Source organism: Hylobates moloch, unplaced genomic scaffold (genome assembly GCF_009828535.3).
Source record: "Hylobates moloch isolate HMO894 unplaced genomic scaffold, HMol_V3 SCAFFOLD_7, whole genome shotgun sequence".
Lineage (NCBI taxonomy): Eukaryota > Metazoa > Chordata > Mammalia > Primates > Hylobatidae > Hylobates > Hylobates moloch.
The window spans coordinates 75,696,053-75,714,891 of NW_026652282.1; the positions used below are offsets into that span (position 1 = coordinate 75,696,053).

General features: G+C 36.7%; 1 pseudogene; it reads right to left on the reverse strand.

The window, feature by feature from the left end:
- Positions 1-3,260: 3,260 nt before the first annotated feature.
- On the reverse strand, positions 3,261-4,198 carry LOC116811855 (voltage-dependent anion-selective channel protein 1-like; annotated as a pseudogene).
- Positions 4,199-18,839: the final 14,641 nt, after the last annotated feature.

An 18,839-nucleotide genomic window follows, 5' to 3' on the forward strand; every position in this document is an offset into this window, starting at 1 on the left:
CTTTAATGTATTTCCGCTTTTCCTGCCTGCCAATGCCATTCATATTATATTCTTTTTACTGTGAAAATGGAGCATATAATTTTATAGATAAGGAAACAAAAGCTCAGGGAATAAAAATGGCTTGCTCAAAGACATACAACTAGTTAGTAACAGGGCTGGGACTAAAATTCAGATCCCTTCACTCCCACGCTAAGGACCTTAACATTATCATACACTGTTCCCCTTCATTTGACTTTTTTTTCTAATCTTCAGAGTGTGTGCTGTTTTATTTACTGCAAAGAAGAGATGCTCTGTTTCTCCATAAAGTGATTACAAATCTGTGGAGCTACAGTCATCATAGTTGTTCCTACAAATAATTTAAAAGCAAAATATTGAAGTATGCCTTATCTTCACTGCCAATGAAATTATGACCAAATCGTAATTAGTGAATAACAAAACAGTCATATAGCAACCAATCCAATTGTTTAATGCTGTATCTAAAGGCAAACATTTTAAAAAGCCGTGAGTTAATACAATTTTCAAAAACTTGACTCATCAAGCTGTCTCAATAGTCAACAGTTTGAGGATTGCATCCAAAAATGAGCAGGCACTGATGAGATTACCAAATAGTATCTTATCTTTAAATGCCCTGGTTTAAAATTAGCAAGAATACGTTTGGTGTCTAATTTCTGAGAAGTAAAAACAGCTTTGGCTGTTTACCCTAAGTTTAGGACAAAACTCAACTGAATGAAAGCAAGAAGTGGAGTAGAAATTTTAGCATTTTAAAAGCTGACAGCTCTAACCTGAACCAGAGTATTTATGTTATTAAAATAGTCTTGGAATCCTAGGTGAGGCAATTCCATCTTTCTGAACTGCCCTCTACACACTTCTCCACCAGCAATACACAGCACTTCTTTCAAAGCAAAGGCTCTCAAGCTGACCCAAAGCAGGAATGTTTCCTTGACCAAGCTATGTCACATTTTAATGATTTCTTGACAGCATTCACAGCTCTTTCTAGCTCTGTATCTTTTGATGGGAAGTAGTTTCAGCAAGTGACAATTTTAAAAAGCTGGAGGGTTTTTTCGTTTTGTTTTGGTTTGGTTTGGTTTGGTTTTGAGACAGGGTCTCGCCCAAGCTGGAGTGCAGTGGCACGAGCTCAAGCAATCCTCCTGCCTCAGCCTTCCGAGTAGCTGGGACTACAGGCTCACACTGGCTAAATTTTGTTGTTGTTTATAGTAGGGACAAGGTCTCACTACATTGGCCTTGCTGGTCTCCAACTCCTGAGCTCAACAGATCATCCTGCTGCACCCTCCCAAAGTTCTGGGATTACAGGCATGAACCACCATGCCCAGCCCCAAACTGGAGATTTGTATAGAGCATTTTATGTTGCTTTGACGAAAGATATGTAACAGATATCAAATTATGAAACTGTATTACTACTTTTTTATGTTTAAAAAGAAAGAAATGAATAGCAGTTGAATTTAGTTAATTTGTCAATTCAGTAAATATCATTGAGTGTCTACTAGTTTTGAAGTCCTGTGTGAGGTTGTGTGTGTGTGTATATATATATATATATATATATACTGAATTTATATATATGTGTATATATATACACACTGAATATATATATACACTGAATATATATATACACTGAATATATGTGTATATATATACACTGAATATATATATGTATATATATATACACTGAATATATATATGTATATATACACTGAATATATATATGTGTATATATATACTGAATATATATGTATATATATATACTGAATATGTATGTGTATATATATATACTGAATATATATATATATATAGTGAGCAAGATTTGTTCTCATTCCTCAAGAAACTCACAGTACAGTGACAGTCTTACATTTTGTAAATATTTAATAGCTAACTCGACAGTGCTATGACTGACAGGTTATTTGTGATTTTACCTCCCTCCCCATTCAATCATTGAATGAAGAATTGAATAAGGAAAAAATGAAGGAGAACAAAGCCCTATCAAACTGGTTCCTATCTTGGCTATGTTTTTAATTATTCAAGAAAAATTTGGCTTGTCCTTGCCGAAATTGTATATTCAACAAAGATTTACAGTTGTGGTTTCCTAAGTGCTCTGGAAGTCTACAATGATGCAGTATCTGATAAAAAAACATTGTGGCTACCTGATAAGTCCCTCACTGCCTGCTGTTGCAAAAAATGATTCATTAGAAAAAAAAATGATTTGGAATCAGAAATTATAGGTTATTTTCTGGATCTACCACTTAACCTTTTATACCACTGTATTAGTCCATTTTCATTGTGCTGATAAAGACATACCCGAGACTGGGCAATTTATAACCGAAAGAGGTTTATTGGACTTACAGTTCCACATGACTGGTGAGGCCTCACAATCATAGTGGAAGGCAAGGAGGAGCAAGTCACACCTTACGTGGATGGCAGCAGGCAAAAAGAGAGCTTGTGCAGGGTAACTCCTGTTGTTGTTGTTGTTGTTTTCTTTTTTTTAAGTTTCAATATTTATTTCAAGTGTAAGTGATGTTAATTACAGCATTTGAAGGGGAGAATCTAATTCCACAGAAAATGGAAGACTCTAAAATGTACCCATTAGACTGCTAAAAAACAAATTGAGGGGTGAGAACATAACAGAAGTCCAATTTAGATTCTGAGTGTTGTCACCATGTGATTACAATCACACAGACACTTCCAAGCTTATAGCTGGAGCTCCTGGAAGCTATTTCATACTCTGGTGCAAGGGCTAAAAAACGCAACACAGGAAGGAATAAGTCCTGAATTATTGGCTTCATCACATCCACCCTCTCCACCCCAAAATGGCACAAAAGAAAGAGTGACCACACCCTGCAGACCTTTTGGTGTCAAAGAGGTAACGATGAACTGGGCTGGGAAAAGGTCATGAAGCTCTGTCTAAAAGAGTCCCATTCAGGTGAGTTTGTACACACCATCAAGCAGCAAGCCTCTCATCAGTTATGGTTAGGAAACCAAGGTTCGGTTCTCAGGAAATCACAATTTCATTTATTCACTCAATATGAATTTACAAAGTGCCTACATGTTATCAGCTTCCATTTGCAGCCATTTCTAGATAAAAAAGAAACCTGGCATCTCAAAGTGGCTTCCAAGTTCCCCCAAGTCTACCACTGAAAAGGCCTTTTTTGGAAATGAGTTTCTTCTGTACCTCTGAAAGGGTAACATCTTAAAGCTGAATCATCTTTAACCTGGAGGTCTAACATATTTAGCAATACTTGTATCCCAGACATACAACATTAAAAGATACATTAAATTCTGAAGGTAGCTATGCTGCAAAATAGTTTAAAATTAAACAATTGTACAGTATTCATTTATGCTTGAAATTCCAGTCCTAGACCAAGCTTGTGGCCACCAGCATTGACGTTCTTGCCATCCAGAAGAGCTGACAGTGTCCGTTTGACACCTGGCTTTAGGGTCAGAGTGTATCCTAAACTTATCAGGCTGGAGTTGTTCACTTTAGCCAAGAAGCAGGCTTCAGGGTCAATCAAATACTTGGCTGCTATTCCGAAACGCATGTTACTGTTTCCTGCTGTCCAGGTGAGATTGACAACAGTCTCCAACTTCTTGTTCACTTTCTGGTAAATGAGGCCGCCAAACTCTGTCCTGTCATTCACATTAGTGTGAAGTTGTAATTCATCAGTCTTGTAGCCAACTGCAAAGTTGCTCTGGGTCACTCCGGACTTTGCAGTCTCAAAATTCATCTGGTAGCCGGCCAGCCAGCCCTTGTAACCCAGCACCAGAGCACCCCTGATGGAAGGCCCAGCAATGTCGAAATCTATGTCACAGTCTAGGATAATGTGCTCCTGCTTGTACCCTGTCTTGATTTTAGCATCTTTTTTCCCCCAGTCTTAGGTGAGAAGGATGAATCGAAGGTCAGCTTCAGTCCACGTGCAAGCTGATCTTCCACAGTAATCTCGGTGCCTAGTGTATTGTCGGTGTTCTATTTCTCTGTAAACGTCAGGCCGTACTCAGTCCATCTGTACTTGGTTTCCAGACTGCCCGTCACTTTGGTGGTCTCAGTGTTGGCTGAGCCTGAGCTTGTAAATTCCAACCCATTCTCAGATTTTGTTTTCAAATCAAGCATTATTAGGCCAAATCCATAGCCCTTGGTGAAGACATCCCTGGCAGATTTGCCAAGATTGGCATACATGGGTGGCACAGCCATCTTATGCTTAGAGGCGTTGGCAGTGGGCTAGGAGGTGGCTGTGGCCGGGGCTGTGGCGCGGAGGCAGAGAACCAAGTGGAGCCAGCTGCGGGGCCCAACTCCCGTTTTTAAAACCATCAGATCTCGTGAGACCCATTCACTGTCAGGAGAACAGCACGGAAAAGACCCACCCCCCTATTCAGTCATCTCCCATCAGTTCCCTCCCACAACATGTGGGAATTATGGGAGCTACAAGATGAGATTTGGGTGGGGACACAGAGCCAAACCATAGCAACCACCAATAAAGCCAATTTAATAAAATGAAGAATATATAGGTATGTGAAAAATACTGTATGCTATAATCTGTAGACAAAACATATCATAGAAAATTGCTCATATTTATAGAGATATTTATATGTCAACTGTGTTCTTATTGCATTATTAGTATCTAAAGTTACATTCGAAGTCTTTAGTTTAATCTGGAAAATCATCTCAATTTATTAATGCATACTTCTTATGAAAATTGCTTTTCAGTTTTTTTACTACAAAATATACATCTGGTTATCTATAAGTCAATGATGTTCTTTAACCTTAGGATTATTATAGTATTATTTTTAAATCAGGGGAGACTTTAAAATAAATTGAAATCCATGTGGCATGACTGTCCTAATTTTTACTCTACCTTATTAAAACCGTTTTAATAGATTTTTACTCATTAGAATCATATCACTCCGGAGGTTTTCCCTTTTTTAATAAATATTCTGCTAGCTTTTAATTTCAACACGTATTTATTCATTTTTATTAGTTTAATCTCTTTAAGAATATGTGTGAACTTTTGTCATAATGTTCTTTGTTTAGTTTTTTAAACATTATTTGGTACTGTTTCTTTAATCAATTTAAAGATAGTTCTTTTTATCTACTTAATGATTCTTAAAAGTTCCTGCAGTAACACCAGAGCTATTTGTTGTGGCTGTTGACTCTTTTCTATGGCAAATTTTGAACTCTGAGCTAATCTTCAGAGATAATTTATCTGCAGGAATCCTCTTCTGCTTGGATTGAACATTCCTCCTAGACAAGTTTTGAGTTTATCACTGCTAAGGCAACCCGTGGGTATTACCTTCTGGGGACCACTTTTTACTTTAATATTTTACTTTAGGTATCTGTGGATCATGTGAGTAGTATAAATTCAGACCATAACATGTTAAAATGAAAATCTGCATTTATAAGCTCTCAGGAGAGCCTTTCTCCCACCCCCCATCCAGAGACCAGACTAACATAGGCATAGTTCCTTGGAATCTCACTGTTCTGATGGCATTTTTTAAAATCCAACATATGTATGCTTCTTCAAAGTCTTGGCTTTGTTCAGGGGATCTCATTTCCAAATTCCCACTTCAAGTGAACCTAAGACCTTAGCCTTGTGCCTTGAGTTCTTTCCTTGCAATTGAATCACAGGCCCCTTGGTTTGAGGAACTGTAAGTCCTCCCACAACCTGCACACCCGCCACCACAACATCATTGCTAGGGCAGCCTTGATGTCAGGACTTTTTTGTGTTGTTCCTCTAAGGATTGCTTTCCTTTTCTTATGATCTAAGTAATACACATAAAGGAGTGTTGCTATATTTTCTTCAGCAGTTCTATGGGTTTTGTAGCAGGAGAGTTTTCTGGTTATCTTTCCATATTAACTGAAATGGAAATCTACTAGGTTTTACATGCTTAAAGTTTAATTTGTCAGGCCGGGTGTGGTGGCTCATGCTTGTAATCCCAGCACTTTGGGAGGCCGAGGTGGGTGGATCACAAGGTCAGGGTTTCGAGACCAGCCTGACGAACATGGTGAAACCCCATCTCTACTAAAAATACAAAAATTAGCTGGGTGTGGTGGCACATGCCTATAATCCCAGCTACTCAGGAGGCTGAGGCAGGAGAATTGGTTGAACCTGGGAGGCGGAGGTTGCAGTGAGCCGCGATCGTGCCACTGCAATCCAGCCTGGGTGACAGAGTGAGACTCTGTCTCAAAATAAGTAAATAAATAAAAATTTTAAAAAAGTTTAATTTATGACATTCAGGGAAAACCATACTCAAACCTATTTTTCCCCTGGAGGCTTTGCATTCTTCAAAGAACATTGCCATATTCCAACTGAAATGGAGATTTTGCTGAGATTTTTGTTTGTTTTTGCTTATATCTGGACTTAACTTTTAAATACAACCTTCTTGTCTTCTTTCCTGTCTTCAAACTCATGGAGTTACCATTTCAGAGGGAAAGGGTATGCTTTATAAAACTAGCAGAAATCCACATCTAGCTTGAAATCTACTTCATAGGAAACTTAAATTAATGCAGAATAAAACTATGCCAAATGCTAAGTTAAATGCTAGTATAGAAAATTGTCTTTTTAAAATGCATCTTTTTTTAAAGAGCTTGAAATGTCTGGTAGAGACGCATAATTCTTTCACGGAAGGGTTTCATGAAGCACAGATGTTTTTCAGCCTCCCACAGGGATATATACCACCACAGTGAGGACAACAGATGCCTCTTCCCTCACTTTCATATCTGGCTTCATTTCTTATGAATCTATTTCTTTTAGTGATTAGCTCAGAGAAGCTTATTTCAGCACAGTTAACCTCAACCCCTTCTTGAAAGTAGATTTTATGGAATGAGGTAAGGAAGAAATAGAACAACTCATTTAAAAATTCTGGCAGTTTCAACTGCCAATTTTTGGCAGATACCATTTTCAATTATACCCACTAAAATAGTAAATATCTAAGAATTCAAAGTAGTTTAGAGAAATAAAGTTAATAAAGATTTAAATTAATTGAATTATAAATGTGCTAACTTTCTATTAAATTATGTATGTATCAACCATTTTAAAATGCATTCTTTATGTACGTCATTGATACTATGTTAGTGTCAAGATGTAGCAACTGAGCCATATTTATGTGTATGTAAGTTTTCTATTGCTGCTGTAACAGGGTATCACAAATTAGTGGCTAAGAACAACACAAATCTATCATTTTATATTTCTGAAGGTTAAAGTCCCAACAGAACTCAGTGGACTAAAATCATGGTGGCAATAGGTTTGTATTTCCTCTGGAGCCTTTAAGAGAGAAGCCATTTCCTTGCCTTTTCCACCTTCCTTGGCTCATGTCTCTTCCTCCATCCTCAAAGCGACTCTGCATTTCTCTCACCCTTCTTCACCTCATGTCTCCCTTTGACTAGATCTGGGAAATGTTGTCCTTTTTTAAGCAGTCATGTGATTAGATTGGGCCCACCTGCCTGACCCAGGTCCTTGAGTCTCTCCATCTCAAGGAACTTAACCTTAATCACATCTGCCAAGGTCACTTTTGCTATGTGAGATAACATAGTCATAGGTTCTGGAATTGGAGCTCAGACATCTTTGGGGGCCGTTATTCTGTCTTACCATGTTGTATGTAATTAAAACCTTGCTCTCAGCTGTCTAAAAGTTTGCCTGAGCAAATGAATTGGCAATGTATTCAATCCAATTCACTCCCTAATATCATCATGATAAAAAATTAACTGAAATATTTTAGATAGGGCCAGGCCAAAAATGAAAATTGTCTCCTACAAAAGGAATGATTTAACATTGTCTTTTTTGAAATGGAGTCTCCCTCTGTCACCCAGGCTGGAGTGCAATGGAGTGATCTCAAGTGACTGCAATCTCTGCCTCCTGGGTTCAAGGGATTCTCCTGCCTCAGCCTTCCAAGCAGCTGGTATTACAGGTGCCTGTCACCATGTCCAGCTAATTTTTGTATTTTTGGTAGAAATGGGGTTTCACTTTGTCCAGGCTGGTCTGGAACTCCTGACCTCAAGTGATGCACCTGCCTTATTCTCCCAAAGTGCTGGGATTACAGGCATGAGCCACCACACTCGACCTAGACATATTTCTTCTTAATCAAATAACATTAAATTGGGTTATATTATTAAACTTAATGAGTGTCTACTGCTTACCTTATGTCTAGATGACAATGGACAGGTGCTTATTTTAAATCTACTCATTATTTATATAAAAGCTTTATAATTTCTCAGGTTGGTATTTTTTAAAGTTTATATTTAATTTATATTACAAATGATTCATACTACCCACTATGAAGATTTTACATTGTATGATGGAAAAATGCTTCATACATAATTTGCCTATAATAAATATTAAGAATTTTATGGAAACATTCATTTTCATTTTAAGAAATACAATGAGAGTCATTAGAAAAAAAGAGAAACAAAATGTTTGAAACAAGTATTATCATAAAGTGACTTTTTTTGCATTTCATAAATGCAAAAAATTTGTGTTAAGGTTCATTTTGAAAGACTCAGTGGTCTTTCAAAAAAGTGGTCTATTAAAAAACTACTGAAAATTATTTAAAAACCATAAAAAACTCTCACAAAAATAATTTTATCTGGAGAGAAACCATTCTTATTCATCTTTGTATCTCCCATGATATAATGGCACTTTTATTGTTGTTTTTTCATTTATGAGCTGTGAGGATATCAAAGTCAATTCTTTTTAGAAGTTAAAATTTTAAAATTTAAAACCAGAGAAAAATCTTAGAATAGAATATACCTGTATTATAGTATAGAACTATGGTCTTTTGATGAGCAATACTATAATACATAGCACTATTATTATAATATTAGATTAATTTTCTGTGTGAAGTCGGCTGCTTTCTCTTCCCTTTCCTCTCTTTTCTCCTATTCTCTTTCTCTCCTTTTTCTTTCTCCTCTTTCCATTCCTCTCTTTGAATCTTCTACATTCTCTTCCTCTTTTTCCCATATCTAGTCCTCCCTTCTCCTCCTCATACTGAAGTAATTCAAAATCTGCTACTAGGAATTGTTCAGTTAATGTATCTTAAGACATGTGTCATGGTGACATATATTGTTAACTTAATGTGTCTTCTTCTTTGTTTGCTGAGGGATATGTTGTCTTAATCTTTTTTTCCCCCAAACATTGCAATTTACTTCTCTCTCTCATACAAATAACCATAAACCAATTATAGCAATCAATTTACACGCAGTAATTACATTACCTATGATAATTATAGTATGTGTCACCTGGACCTGTATTTGTTTTAATGGGAAGAATCAATAATTCTCAAGTGGGCAGAAGTGTGTAGCTGATTATGTGTTCAAGTGATCAGAGATTAGGCAGCATTTGATTAAATGAACTGCCTGGATATTTTGCAATTACTTTTGATCAATCTGCTATGGCCACTGCTTCTGGCTGTCATATAATGCAGTTGTTGAACACTAGTCTTACATACTCTGGTAGAGGACACAGACCAGTGCTACTATGGTATAGTAGATTCAGAACTCAATACAATCTCTTAGGGTTCTTCCAAAGAGAATGATTATACTACTCAATGTGAATAAGCTCAGCTGTCCAAGGCTACCCATTCTTGGGCTTCCAAGAATTCACTTCTTGATTCAAATATATATCCATTTCACAGGGGACCAATTGGCTGAAGGAACCCTAAATTGGGTTTGGTTTTCTGCATCTATTACCTCATATACCCAGACTCTCCATCACCTTCACTATCCAGGAATCTGCTACTAGGGGTTAGGCAGGTTTTCAAACCACAGCGGGCCTGATGAGATCCTGTTTCATGGGACAATGTTTATCACACATCCTTCAGAGGGAGGCTACCTGCTGTGATACTAGAAGGCCTCAAGAAAGTCCATCCTTCCTGATTCAATGTTGCTTACCCTTCTTAAATAAAAAAAGCTACTGTCATTGGATTCCCAACATTTCTTGTGAAAAAAAAAAAAAAAAAAGAAAAGAAAAGAAAAGAAAAAAGAAAAGAAAAGAAAAGAAAAAAGAAAAGAAGGCCGGGCGCAGTGGCTCACGCCTGTAATCCCAGCACTTTAGGAGGCTGAGGGGGGCAGATCACGAGGTCAGGAGACTGAGAACATCCTGGCTAACATCTCTACCAAAAACACAAAAAAATTAGCCAGGCATGATGGTGGACGCCTGTAGTCCCAGCTACTCGGGAGGCTGAGGCAGAAGAGTGGCGTGAACCCAGGAGGCAGAGCTTGCAGTGAGCCGAGATCGCGCCACTGCACTCCAACCTGGGCAACAGAGCGAGACTCCATCTCAAAAACAAGAGTGAGACTCCATCTCAAAAACAAACAAACAAAAGAATAAGAAGAGAAAAGCCAAAGGAAACAATGCAGAATGTAAATTTAAGCCCATGTGGGAGGTGGTGGCATAACCCTTAACTACAGTTATGAAAAAAAATTGTTGTATATCTAATCAATTTATGAAATTTTGATTTCAAATGCATATTAGCATAGTCAACGTTCTGAGAAGTCCTTACAAAAAAAAATAGATTTAACTGTATTCATTCAGCTTCTTGGATCTGTAGGTTTGTGTTGTTTGCCAGATTTGTAAATTTTTCATCTATTATTTCTTCAGATACCTTTTCAGCCCTACCCTCTTTCTTCTCTCCAGAGCTCTGAAGAAATGAACATTAGATCTTTTGTTATAATCCTACACAAACTTCAGGTTCTGTTAATTTTTTTGTACACTATTTTCTTTATGTTGTTCAAATGGATTAAATATGATTTTTTTCAATTTCTTTGATTCTTTCCTCTTCAAAAGATTCTCTGATCTTTTCCTCTCCAGAATGGTCCTCTCCATTCTGGTGTTAAACTCATCCACTGAGTTTTTATTTTTGTTATTGTATTTTTTATTTGAGTTTCCATTTGATTCTTTTTTAATTGATCCATTATGATTATACAGTTTTATACAGTACAATTTTATGTTTTGATACATCTATATGTTGTATAATGACCAAATTAGGGTATTTAACATATTTGTCACCTCATACATTTATCATTTGATTCATTTATATCTTGCTTTTTCTGGGGCTTTCCATATCTTTGCAGAAACTTTCTATTTTTTTTTTTTCATTTGTTTCAATGTGTTTGTGGTTGCTTGTTGGGACATTTTTATGATGGCTGTTTTAAAATTCTTCCCAAATAATTCTAACAATTCTGTCATTCTGGTGTTGGTGTCTGTTGCTTGCTTTATCACTTTTATATGGAGATTTCCCTGCTTCATGGTATGATGAGTGATTTTCAATTGAAATCTGGGCATTTTGAGAATTTTATTATGAAACTCCAAATTTTATTTAAATTTTCTGCTTTAGCAGGCCTTATGTGACACCACTCCAGTGAGAAAGGGGGCACTGCCTCGTTATTTCCAGGGATAGCGGAAATCTCGATTTCCCACTCAACTTCTGTTAACACACAGGAGGTGCAGGGGCTCCTACTTACTGCTAGGTGGGGCTAGGGTATACCTTTTCCCTACTAGGCCTCTGCTGTTATCTCTAGTAGGGAATGGTAGAGTGGCCTCATTACTACTCACTATGTGGCCTCCCGGAACTCTGGGGGGCTAACCTCACTACTGTTGTGCTGAAGTGAGGGACCTGACTTTTCACTAAGTCTTCTCTGATACCATCTACTCTGGTGGGGAGGAAGAAGTGCACCTCCTTACTACTGGGTTGGGCCTGGCAATAAATTTTGGGTTCTCCATTCAGCTTTGCACCCGAAAGGGGGAGTTGCTTGTTATTGCTAGCTTAAGATGGGAGCTCTGGCTTTCCGCTAGGTCTCCACTGATACTTCCTTGGCTGGGAAGAGTAAGAGTGACTAATTACTACTTTCTGCACAATCTTCTCTGATATCAACCTGAAGCAGGGGCGGGGGCTAAGGATCCTTGTTATAGCTTGGCAATGGTAGAAGTCTATACCCTCCTCTTGGCTGGTGTGTGTTGGGTGGGGCTACATTTTTTCTGTGGTGTTTGGCTGGAGTCAAAAAGTTATCATCTACATTATCTGCCTTGGTAAGCTGTCTCTTTCCAGGACCTTTGGCTACTGAGAACAGGCTTTTGTTAAGACTTTTTTTTTTTTTTTTTTTTGGCCTGTGTCTCTTGGTGCTTCCAGGTTACTGGCTTTTCCAGTACCCACTGTGGGATACCTAAGGCAAAAAGAAAACCCAGGATGCTCATCATCATGTCTTTCCTTGAGTTCTGAGGTCTCTGGCCAATGTCTGGTTTCTCTTCACACTGTGTTTGCAGAAATCACTTTCTCTTAGACGTTCCAAGGATTTTTTCTCTTTTTTGTTAATTCTATTTAATTCTTTTTTTTTTTAGTATGTATCTTGGTGTTGGTAATTCTGAACTGATGTTCTCAGGAACTTGGTGTGTTCCTTCAATATGTGGTTTCAATTTATTTTAGTTTGTATTTGTTCAGTTATCTTGTTATTGATTTCTTCCTCAGTGACTCTTGTGATTTATATGTTGAATCATGTTTACCTGCTTTCAACATTTGACGCTTTTTTTTAAATCATTATCATATTTTTAAATTTCTTTTTTTTTGCATTTCAACAAATTTCCTCTGTTTGACCTGTGCCTGTTTTGTTTCTTTATTTTTCTATTCCTTTGAATTTAGAAGGAACATTTTTGAAATTAATTTTTTCTTTTATTTCCAATTGTTTTCTGAGTTGTCACTTGTTTTTTTTTTAACAATATCTAACTCTGCTTTATATTGCTCTTTCGTGTATTGTGTAATTTTCTTAATATCTGTTATCTTATTTTTAAATAGTAAGTACTCATTTTAATAAATTTTTATGAGCTGGAGGGATGCTATTCTCATTTTTTTTTTAAATCTTATAGTAACTTATGTGAGATTGTCTTCAATAATATTCCATTTCTCATGCTTATGTACGATTAGGCTTCTTAAACTTCCAGATGAAGGCAAGATACAGGGAAGCTCATCAGTGCTGCTTTCACAACTAGCTCTACTTTCACAGAGCTCCCTTTCCTGCTATGTTAAAAAAAAAATATTGACTTGCCTTCTGAGATGTCATGGTACCCTTCCTCTCCCCTACTTTGTGTGGGACTTATCTTTTCTTTATTGCTATCATCCCTATGCTGCCTAATTCTTATTCCAAACCCAGTAGTTTTGTCTTGGTGTAGTGCCTTGCTCTAGAAGGAAGCCCTGGCTAGTCATTTTCAGATGTATATCAATCTACACTACTATAGTTGCTTCGGTCATAAATGCTGACCCCTTGAGCTCACTGACTTTTGGAGGGGGCCAAACGCTTTTCAATTTCAGTTACTTTCTCAACTTTGCCTACTGTGCTTTCCTGTGAACACTTCTTTGCTATTTTGGCATTCTTGTGTTTTCAGGTTCAGCCACCCTATTGTGCCTCTCTGCTCATTTCCACACTGACCTTGATAACATGCTGGTCTTGTGGCTATGGGTGGTTTTTTTCTCCACCACTTGTGTTTTGACAATCATGAGAACACCTTGTCACCTAGTGCAGTTCTAAATATTGTCTCTGGTTTTTTGGTTTTGCTGTCAGGTTGCTCTGTTTCTCTAAGGAGATTCTGGGAGTTTCAAAAACTGCCATCGCCATCATCTTCCCAGAATCATCTTTTATTACACTTACTTTGCTCACAGCTTGAGAAAGATTATCTTGTTTTGGACTCTCAACAGCCTTATGGGGCAATTATTTTTATTATTTCTATATTTTAGATGAGACAACTGAAGCTAAGTTTAACACAGCTAATATGTGGTGGAGCAAGGACTTAGGTCTGGTAGAGATTAAATCTTATGCTTTTAACTATCAGATATTGCTTCACTACTGGTGTAAATGGGGTGTAGTTTGGGGCAGAGTTTGGGAGCAATAACCTATGTTTTTGAATTAAATAATTTTTCCTTAAGTCCAACATTTAATGAGCACTTACAATATGCTAGCTATTGGTTGTAGCTTTGGAAATGCAAGAGTGAAAAAAAGTGATGCGATTCTTGTTATCAGGAAGCAATAAAAATCATTAAATCAGGAGATGGCATTGGCCACACAGGTTGTACCAATATTCATTTGCATGCATAACTAAACATTTTGAAAACCAGTTTAGATCTGTGTGCAAAGAAGAACATAACACACCAAGGTGAAATTTGTTAAAGTTTAGAGTCCTTTCAGATTAACAAGCTTGCAAAATCTGTGTTCTCATTAATTAGTTTCCCAATGAGATGTGTTAACAGTAGATTGGTTTATATTTTATTAAAAGTAACTTTGAACATATATTACCTAGTGCTTTCAGCATATGAGCAGAAATTGGAACAGTATATCCTTTATTAACTTTCTCCTCACCTGTAAGGCTGTGTTTTATTTAAAAAAATAGAAAAAAAGCTGCTATGACTATCACTGTTTTGAATCATCCTTTTATAGATGAGAAACTACAAGTTCAATGAATATTGTACATATTTTTTAAAATATTAAGCTATGAATTATGCTAAAATTCATATTAGACTCTTGGCTTTTTTCTCCCCTTCTTTTAGAGAAAGAGTTGGAGGTTAGGGATGCCACTACATTAAAGTTGTGTTTCTGGGAAGTAATAAATTTAGAACTGATGATATTAGAAAAACCTAATTTTCTCAGGACCTGAAAATCTGCAGGAAGACTGACAAAACTGCTTTAAAAGGCTGCTTTCGGGAAATAAAAAGAAAGGGACCTGTTAGGGTCTTCTTCCCTTCTCCTTGGCTGCAGGAGTAATGCTTCTTTCTGGTAATTGGCCTGACTTCATTTACACTTACATTTATTATTAATGTCAAGAATAACATTTTCTGCTGCTGTGCTTGTTCCATGTAAACTGATCCTCTACAGCATTTTGCCAGTCATTATACAGTGCTTGGTTTTTTAAAGTTTTTCTTGGTGACGGCGGCAGAGGAATAATACAGTATTTTATGTCAATAACAACCTCTTGTTTTTCTTTCTTCCAGCTTTATGAGGTATGATTTAACAAATAAAAATTGTATAAATTTAAAGTATACATCGTTATGTTTTGATACACATATACATTGTGAAATGATTATCACAGTAAAACTAATTAACATATAAATTGCATCACATAGTTACCTTTTTGTGTTTCTGGTGAGAACACTTGAGATCTGCCCTCTTAGCAAATACATTACGTCTCTAGAATTTTTTCCCCTTCTAACTGAAAGTTTGTACCCTTTCACCAACTTCTTCCCATTTCCCTCACCCTCCCAGCCCTTGGTAATGACCATTCTGCAATCTGTTTCTGAGTTTGAATTTTTAAATTTCACATTAAGAGAAACAATGTATTATTTCTGTTTATGTCTCTAGATTATTTCACTTAGTATAATGTCCTCCATGTTCATCAATCTTGTCACAAATATCAGGATCTCCTTGTTTTTAAGGGCTGAATAATATTCCATTGTATATACACATTACATTTTCTTTATTCATTTATATATTGATGGACACTTAGGTTGTCTCCATATCTTGGCTATTGTGAATAATGCTGCAAAGAACATGAGAATGTAGATATCCCGTTAGCATGGTGATTTAATTTCCTTAGGAAGTTCCCCAGAAGTGGGATGGCTGAATCATATTGTAGGTCTATTTCCAAGGTGTTGAGGAACATCCACACTGTTTGTTCATAATGGCTGTACCAATTTACATCCCCACCCACAGTGTACAAGGGTTCTCTATTCCCCACGTCTTTGCTAACAATTGATGTTTTACTGTTTTTTATAATAGTCAATCTAACAGGTAATGGAGTAATATTTCATCATGGTTTTAATTTGCATTTCCCTAATGATTAGTGATGTTGCACACATTTTCATGTACTTGTTAGCCATCATTTTTTTGTCTTTGGAAAAATGACTATTCAAGTCTTTTGCATGTTGTCCATTGGATTATTCGGTGTTTTATAATCTTTTAAAAGTATTTATTGTATGAGTTAGTTATATATTCTAGATATTAACCCCTTATCAAATATGTGATTTGTAAATATTTCCTCCCATTCTGTGGGTTGCCTTTTCATTTAGTAGTTTCCTTTGTTATGCAGAAATGTTTTAGTTTAATGTAGTTCCAATTGTTTATCTTTGCATTTGTTGCCTATCCTTTTGGTGTCACGTTAAAAAAAAAAAAAAACACACATTGCTGAGACAAATGTCAAGAAGCTTTCCTATGTTTTCTTCTAGGATTTTACAGTTTTAGGAGTTATATTTAAGTCTTAATCAGTTTTGAGTTGATGTTTGTGTGTGATGTAAGATAAGAGTCTATGTTTCTTCTTTTTGAATATGGATATCCAGTTTTCCCAGCGCCACTTACTGAGGAGACTATGTTTTCCCTATTGTGCATTCTTGGTACCTTTCTTGAAGATTACTTAACTGTCTATGTGTGGGATTATTAATGGACTCTATTCTGTTCCCTTGGCCTATGTGTCTGTCTGTATACCAGTACCATACTGTTTTAATTACTATAGCTTTGTACTGTAGTTTGGAATCAAGTAGTGTAATGCCTCCAGCTTTGTTCTTCTTCCTCAAGAGTCTTTTAGCTATTCTGAGTTTTTTGTGGTTCCATATGAATTTTAGGATTGTTTGTGTTCTATTTCCATGAAAAATGTTATTGGGATATTGATAGGAATTGTATTAAATCTGTACATTGCTTTGGATATTATAGACATGGTAACAATATAAATTCTTCCAATCCAAGCACATGGGATATCTATTTATTTGTATTATCGTCTTCTTCTTTTTTTTTTTGAGGCTTAGTCTCACTCTGTCACCCAGGCTGGAGTGCAGTGGCGAGATCTCAGCTCACTGCAAGCTCCGCCTCCCAGGTTCACACCATTCTCCTGCCTCAGCCTCCTGAGTAGCTGGGACTACAGGCACCCGCCACCATGCCCAGCTAATTTTTTGTATTTTTTAGTAGAGACGGGGTTTCACCATGTTAGCCAGGATGGTCTCGATCTCCTGACCTTGTGATCCACCCGCCGCAGCCTCCCAAAGTGCTGGGATTACAGGCATGAGCCACCACGCCCGGCCTTTTTTTTTTTTTTTTTTTGAGATGGAGTTTCAGTCTCCTCACCCAGGCTGGAGTGCAATGGTGCAATCTCGGCTCACTGCAACCTCCGCCTCCCAGGTTCAAGCGATGATTCTCCTGCCTCAGCCTTCTGAGTAGCTGGAATTACAGGTGCCCACCACCACACCCAGCTAATTTTTGTATTTTTAGTAGAGACAGGATTTCTCCAAGTTGGCCAGGCTGGTCTCGAACTCCTGACCTCAGGTGATCCACCTGCCTCAGCCTCCCAAAGTGCTAGGATTACAGGTGTGAGCCACCACGCCCGGCCCTTCTTCATTTTTAAAAATCAATACTTTACAGTTTTCAGCGTACAGATATTGTACCTCTGTGATTAACTTATTCCTAAGTACAGTTGACCCTTAAACAACACAAGTTTGAACCACACAGGTTTACATATACATGGATTTTCTTTCACCTCTATCAGACCTGAGACAGGAAACCAAATCTCCACCTCTTCCTTCTCCTCTTCAACCTGGTTTATATGAAGATGGTAACGATAAAGAGCTTTATGATGACCCACTTCCACTTAAGGAATAGTAAATATATGTTCTCTTTTTATGATTTGCTTAATAACATTTTCTTTAATCTAGCTTACTTTATTGTAAGAATACAGCATATAATACACATAACATACAAACTATGTGTTAATCAGCTGTTTATGTTATCATCAAGGCTTACAGTCAACAGTAGGCTATTAGTAGTAAAGATTTTAGAGTGTCAAAGGTCATATGTGGATTTTCAACAGCATGGAAGTAGTGCCTCTAACCCCCATGTTTCTCAAGGGTCCAACTGTATTTTTTTAAATTTATTGTTAATTGTATTGTCTACTTAATTACTTTTTTAATAGTTAGTTGTTAGTATATAAATTCACAACTGGTATTTTTATGTTTATTTTGTGTCTTGCAGCTTTATCGAATTCCTTTAGTATTTCTAACAGGTTTTGGTGGATCATTAGGGTTTTTACACAAGGTCATGTCACCTGCAAACACAGAAAATTTTACTTCTTTCTGATTTGGATGTCTTTTTTTTCTTGTTTAATTGTTCTGGCAGGGACTTCTAGTGCTATGTTGAATAGAAGTGGCAAAGGAGACATCTTTGTCTTATTCCTTATCTTAGAGGAAAAGTTTCAAATTTTCACTGTTGAATAGGATGTTAACTGTGAGTTTGTCTTATAAGATTCTTATTATGTTATGTTGAGCTATGTTCCTTCCATATCTAATTTATTGAAAGTTTTTAATGATAAAACTATGTCGAATTTTATCAAATTTTTTCCTGCAACTATTAAGATGATTATATGATGCTTGTCTTTCATCCTGTTAATGAGGTGTATCATATTTATTGATTTGTATATGTTTAATCATCGTTGCATTCCAGAAATAAATCCCACTTGATCATGGTGTATGATCTTTTTAATGTGCTGCTGATTTCAGTTTGTTAGTATTTTGTTGAAGATATTTGTATCAATGCTTATCAGACATATTGACTAAAATTTTTTTTATAATATCCTTGTCTGGATTTGGTAACAGGGTATTGCTGGTCTCATAAAGTGGTTTTGGAGGTGTTCTCTCCTCTCTCAGTTTTTAAAAGAGTTCGTGAGGGATTGCTTATATTATAATTTTTCTTTAAATATTTGGTAGAATTCACCAGTAAAGCCATCTGTTCCTGGTATTTTCTTTGTCAGATTTTTGATTACTGATTCAACCTTCTCATGTGTAATTAATCTGTTAAGATTTCCTATTTCTTTTCTCGTTTCTTTTTT